This window comes from Ixodes scapularis, unplaced genomic scaffold (assembly GCF_016920785.2).
Source record: "Ixodes scapularis isolate PalLabHiFi unplaced genomic scaffold, ASM1692078v2 PGA_scaffold8__174_contigs__length_109621045, whole genome shotgun sequence".
Taxonomy (NCBI): domain Eukaryota; kingdom Metazoa; phylum Arthropoda; class Arachnida; order Ixodida; family Ixodidae; genus Ixodes; species Ixodes scapularis.
In genome coordinates, this window is record NW_024609883.1 from 108,847,991 (window position 1) to 108,854,543 (window position 6,553).

The 6,553-nt window shown below is 54.0% G+C and overlaps 1 pseudogene; it reads left to right on the plus strand.

Annotated features, from left to right (window-relative positions):
• The first annotated feature begins 4,633 nt into the window (after positions 1–4,633).
• LOC120840830 lies at positions 4,634–6,272 on the plus strand (annotated as a pseudogene).
• Positions 6,273–6,553: the final 281 nt, after the last annotated feature.

Below are 6,553 nucleotides of genomic sequence, written 5' to 3' on the forward strand. Positions count from 1 at the left end.
GCCCCTAGTGGTGGTCGTGAGCTCGAAATATGCGACTCGACTAATTTAAGCCGTTTTAGCGTCGCTAGAGTGACAAGGTATAACTCTCGGTGACTGAAAACTTGGCGCATGTGAGGTTTCCGTCACGTCCATACTCAACGGTAGAATGAAAGAACGTGCGCTCCAAACCAGGGCCAACTTGCTAGAAACAGCATCTCAGTTGAGACTGGGGAAAAGAAAGCACTACCAAAGCCAGCGCACGGGCTGAGCGGGACTCAATCCGCGTGTCGAGCGCTTGCGCGCTCCACTCGCTCCAGCCTTTGCACTGTTTTCTCTCAGTTTTCTGAGCCGCTGTTCTACCAAGCCGGCCCAGAGCAAACCGCCACCGAAACGCCGAGCTTAAACGCTTCTATTTCACGCTTTAAATGTCGTTTGCAATATTGTGACGTCGCGGTCTGCTGATTGCATGGTCGACGTTGTGTAACCCTTTTAGTTTACGCTCTAGCCGCGGGGGCAGCATTCGGGGCTGGCGGCGGCCTTTGCTCCACCCATTGGCCAAACTTTCCCAATAAACGGCTCCGCTACAACAAAAACTCGCAGCGCCCTCTCTTTGTGGCCGTTCGAAACGCTTGCGAGCCTAACTTCCTTCCGCTCTCCCTGGGTGGCGGTCCCGTCGCGCGTGTCTAGTTTCTTCCGGCTCCTCGGGGCGGCGATAGTTCGTACCTTTGTTCAAAATTCTGTCACGTCTAGGAGGAAGACGAAGTGTCTTTGAGAAGGTTGCACTTTTCTAGCCTCGTTCGGTTGAAACCGAATATTTATTGTTATCAGCTGCCTTAATAGCCAGAATCGAATCAACATTGAAGAACGCTTATCCGGTCATCAACTGGCGGGTATCCCCGCACTGGGTCTTTCCCAGTGCAAGTGAATCGACCTCGACATGTCCCTCAAGTCATCTTCACTGCATTCGAATCACAAGGCCACCACCGAAAGGTACAGTCTGCCTTCCTCCATATGCGGTGACTCAATATCCGCATCAGAAGCTGATAACAACAGCCTGACTGGAAATCCTGCTGTGGGACCCACTCTAGAGGATCAGGCTGCTACCACATCCCAGCGGCGGGTGATAATTCCCCCTAATGACATGGAAATGTCCGACATCGATGACGAAGGCTGGACCCCAGCTAAGACATCAAAAAAGCGGAAAAAACCTAGCTCGAATTCAAGCAACAGCACGGGCACAATCCGCACAAGCACCCTAATGACAGAAGGTCTTACGGTTATCTTTGTACCAGCTGTCGAAGACACTCTTATTACGTCATTGAGCAGTCTAAAAGTATCCGATGCTCTAAACTTACTCTGCCCAGAGTGCATCATAGAAATAAGGTACAACAGACGGCTGAACCTCATAGCAGTCGATACAAGGAATGGACAGACGACGCGTGCTCTTCTAGACTGCAAGAAGCTATGTGGGATTCCAGTAAGAGCTTACGAACCACTTCCTCGGCATTACGCTGTAGGCGTAATCACAGAAGTGGACACCGCGCTGTCCGAAGCAGATGTCTGGGAGCATTTAAGATCGCCGGAAAATAGGGTAGCAAGACTTCGTCGACTTGGGCAGAGCTCAGCAATGAAGATCTCCTTCTGCGGTACAGCACTACCAAATTTTGTCTACCTTGGCCTTGTGCGTCATCCCGTGACCCTGTTCAAAGAGCGCCCTATACAGTGCCGCAAATGCTGTCGCTACGGGCATCGCGAGGCATCCTGCAAAAACGCTCCTGTCTGCAACCGTTGCAGTGGCACTCATCCAGATACAGAATCCTGCACCGCACAAGAGAAGTGTGTAAACTGTGGTGAAGCCCATTCTGCCAAATCTCCATCTTGCCCAAAATGGAGGAAAGAAAGGAAAACTCGCAACTATGCTAGACATCACGCGGTCGACTTTCGCACCGCCAAAGTCGCCTTACAAGAGCCGAACGCTCCGAACCCAACAAAGGGCAGCGATGAGTTTCCTCCACTTCCCCAGATGTCTGCGGCCGGGGAAACCGGGAAGCAGGGACAGAACCAAGACACATACGCTTCTATTTCAAAGGGACAGGGAAAAGGCAAGCCAAGGGCAGGCATTGCCAACAATGGGCAGAATTCAGACGAAAGACCACAAGAAACCACTTCTGAGGCCACAGTGTCTAAAGGTGCCAACCACCAACGTTCTTCGGAGAGGTCCCGTCCACCACCACCAAGAACAACACCACCAAGCCAGGGTTGGATTCCTCTTCTTAAGGCAGCAATTAACATGGCTTGCACGCTGCTAGCAACAGTGAATTCGGAATGGTCACGTTGCATACTTACATTTCTTCAAATGATACTTCCACTTGTGAGATCACTGTGAAACCGGAAGGGAACCAGTGCAGCAAGCAACTTACGCGCGTTCGTCACCAAAAACATTCATTCATACCTGAGAGGAATATAAATAACCTTCAAACTCGTTTCCCTGAGCTCTTACAGGCGAGACGGACTGCAGTGATACAAAAATCTAACATTTTTCCTCTAGAGGTACAGATATTTTCTTATTTTTCCTACTACAACAATGAAGCCCGACCGAAAGACCAATCTCGGGTATCAATCCTTCTAAAAGAAAGCTTTAACTACCAATCCACAGACATCCACGATTGGGGACACTAGTAGAAGACCTACAGCCCGCCCCCAGCCTCTCACCTGTTCCGCCCTCCAGTGGAACTGTAACGGCTTGAGAACGAGACTCCCAGAGCTACGCGACCACCTTTTACACTACGCCTACGATGCTGTGGCCCTCCAGGAACCCAGAATGCCAGCCGGCAGCATACGCATTGCGGGTCACGTAGTTTACTGCAGCAGGCCTCTGGTGGTGGGCGTGACACCGCGAGCAGCCCTCCTAGTTCGACGAAACCTACGACAGATAGAGATAGACCTCAGCGATCTTTGCAGTGAAGGAGCAGATTTTGTGGCAGTAAAATTAGAATTTGGAGACCGTTACCTGACCATCGTCTCGGCATACGTGGCCCCTAATGTACCTTGGGACGTCCATGTACTCGCGGACATTCGCGCACGGGCCAAAGGAGAGGTTATAATTGCCGGCGACTTCAATGCCCATTCACAGTCCTGGGGGGATAGAAAGGACTCTCGGCGAGGTCGAGAGCTACAGGCAATGTTAGATAGGCTCGACCTCAGAAATATTACAAATGGGAACCCGACATTTGTACGGCCTGGAGTGACGGGAAGCGTAATTGATCTGACTTTCACGACTTGGGCCCTACGTCTCAATGCAACTTCTCAGGCAGACAGCTGGGGAAGTGATCATCTACCCATTGTCATCGGAAGGCCGCCAAAAGCTCCTCTGAAGACTTGCCGCGTCGTCGACTGGGATCGCTTCCGTACCCTGCTCGAAGAAGCGCTGGAAGAAGGACGATCCTTCACCCCGGAAACGCTCTCCCGAGTCCTCCAAAAGGTCACCCACGAAGTCAGAGTGCCAGCAACACGTCCCAACCCCGACCTCAAATGGCTAGAACTGCGGGCAAAAAGACGTCGCGCCCAGCGACGGTCATGGGCCACTGGAGATCCGGCAGATGTACTGGCATACCGGCGACTGGATGCCAAGTTCAGGAGGCACGGTAAAAAACTAGCACGCCGACAATGGCGCCTCAAATGCACCACCTTAGACAAACCAGCCGGAGGAAGCCGGGCCTGGCGGATGGCGAGAACACTAGCAGGTCGCCCAATCCCCCAAAACCCTGTCCTTGGAATGGCCGTGGCAATGAACCTTCAACCAACAGAGATGGCCGAACTACTCGCGGATGCATTTACTGAGGTTCCACCACTGCCGGCTGCCAGCCCGCCCCCCCAGGGTTGGAGCAAGTTCCGTCCCCCAACAGCGACCCCCATGCAGCAGCCAGACGAAGACTTCACCCTGCACGAACTGCAGCACGTTCTCGATGCTCTCCCGAGACACCGTGCGGCCCCAGGCCCAGACGGAATCACCAACCAAGCATTGAGAAACGTTAACGAGTCGGCTGTCCCAGCAATGCTGACTCTAATCAATCATGTGTGGAGGACCTCTAAAATACCAGAAGCGTGGAGAGAAGCAACCACGGTACCACTACTGAAACCCGGGAAACCCCAAGACCAACTAAGCTCCTATAGGCCCATCTCATTGACATCATGCCTTGGCAAAGTGATGGAACGAATGGTGCTACGTCGCCTAGTCTACCACCTTGAGGCGGCCGGGGCTCTGCCAGACTGCTTCTCGGGGTTCCGCCACCACAGGAGCACCGCGGACGCAATTGGTGACATCACCAGCTCGCTGGAGGAGGCCAAAGCACAAGGTTGGTCGGCGATGGCCGTATTCCTAGACGTCCGCAATGCCTTCGACGCCCTCCCGCACCGAATCATCATCTCAGCCCTGCGTCGTTTCGGGGTATGTGGACGACCTCTTAACTACATTTGCGCATTCCTCACTGAACGCACCATGTGCGTAAAGGTCGGCGGAGCACTGAGCAAGCCCCGACGAGTCGACCATGGCGTTCCCCAAGGGAGCGTAGTCAGTCCGCTCCTGTTTGCACTGGCGATTGCATCACTCCCAGCCGCAGCAAGAGTAGGCGAGGAACCAGCACTCCCGATAAGCATGGCTGTCTATGCGGACGACGTGGCGCTCTGGTCCACGGCCCCAGGCTACCGTAGGCAACGGATGGCACGCGCCCTCCAGAGAGCACTTACAAACACTGTGTACCACTTGTATCAACTGGGTCTGACAACATCGGCAGAAAAGACTGTTGCTCTATGCTACGCACCAAGGAGACCCTCAAAGTTCCAACCGACCCTGTTCATCGGAGATGTCCCGGTGAGAGTGGAGAAGACAGTCACGTACCTAGGACTCACCTTGGACTGGAGGCTATCCTGGGGCCCAGCAACGCAGGTGGTGCTCCAGAGGATGCGAACGCACACAAATATCCTCCGCGCGCTTGGTGGAACTACCTGGGGCACATCGCAACAAATGCTACTACAGCTATACAAGGGTCTCATTCTGGCTCGCCCACTCTACGCCTTACCGCTCATTCGACTGAGCGGCAATCAAATCGAGAACTTAGAGAGAGCGCAACGCGTAGCTCTACGAATTTGCATCGGAGTTCCCCGTTCGGCATCGTCACGACACACTCTTACCGAAGCAGGTATGAATACCGTTGAAAACCTTCTGCAGGAACGAGCGCTCGGACATCTCATCCGAATGAGCAACTGCGACTCTACCATCACGCTCTTGATAAGCATCGCCGAACGTACGGATTCGGAACTGGGAGCGCAGCTCTGCACTTTAGGCGACATCGCGGGTACACCAGGACCGCTAGCGCCACTTCCAGCACTACACACAGATCCTCACCCTTTGAGGGTTAGTATCAGCATACCAGGGCTGCGGACCAAGAAGAGCGCAGCAGTGGTAACCGCTCGGCAGCTGACGGAAAGTCACTTGGATACGGAGTACGATGGGCGGACACGCGTTTTTACCGACGGGTCGGTAGACCCATCTGGAGGCACAGCAACAGCAGCGGCCTTCTTTGAGGCTGGAGCCGTAGGTATACACGAGCGCCTGTCCCATCAGGCATCCTCTACTACCGCAGAGCTGGCGGCCATACGACTTGCCCTCTGGGGAATTCGGACAGGCTGCGCACGGGGGCTCAGCTGGGTAGTCCTCAGCGACTCAAGATCGGCTCTCGGGCTACTATCGGAGCTAGAAAGGGCTACGCCTCTGGCGCGGTCAGTCGCACAAGATGCAGCCGAGCTCCGGGAGAAAGGCCACGAGATTATCTTCCAGTGGATCCCCAGTCATTGTGGTATCAGGGGAAACGAAGTCGCCGATTCCCTAGCAGCGCAGGCTCACAAAGACGGATGTCCGCTCTCTACAGTTCCCCGTTTCTCCGACGCCAAGCTTCTGGTGAGACGAACCATTACACGACAGAACCCGGACCCGAGAGTGGCGGACGGCACGTTCTCAGCCCGTCTCCCACGAGGGTTGGATCGTCACACTGCTGCAGTGCTCCACCGTCTGCGGACCGGAAGCGCTTTCACACCAGCGTGGATAGGTCGCTTCAGGCCTGATCTCAACCCCAATTGCCAAACCTGCCAGGAAACTGCTGACGCCGAGCACCTCCTCCTACACTGCACAGACTACAATGACGAGCGTACTGCCCTCCATAACGCCTATTCCCGCCTCGGACTCTCCAGTGATAGCCTGGAGGACCTTCTGCATCCGCGGGCAACGCGAGCTGTGACAGACATGGCACTAAAAAAACTAATAACTTACATGAAGGACACGGAACTCATAGAAATTCTTTAGGAGACCACCTACAGTTCAACACACCAGAACAAGGCACGACTACCCAATCTACCGTTCCAGCTCATGATTACGAAATCTGCATTTCAGACACAGCTTGTTCAGCCAAGACAAGAAACGTCATTCCTTCAACCGAACGTTCGTGCCGATATTAGCCTTGAAGCACAGTTACCAGCCAACGCAGCTTTAAGATATTTAGCTATTCGCCCTAAGACGGCT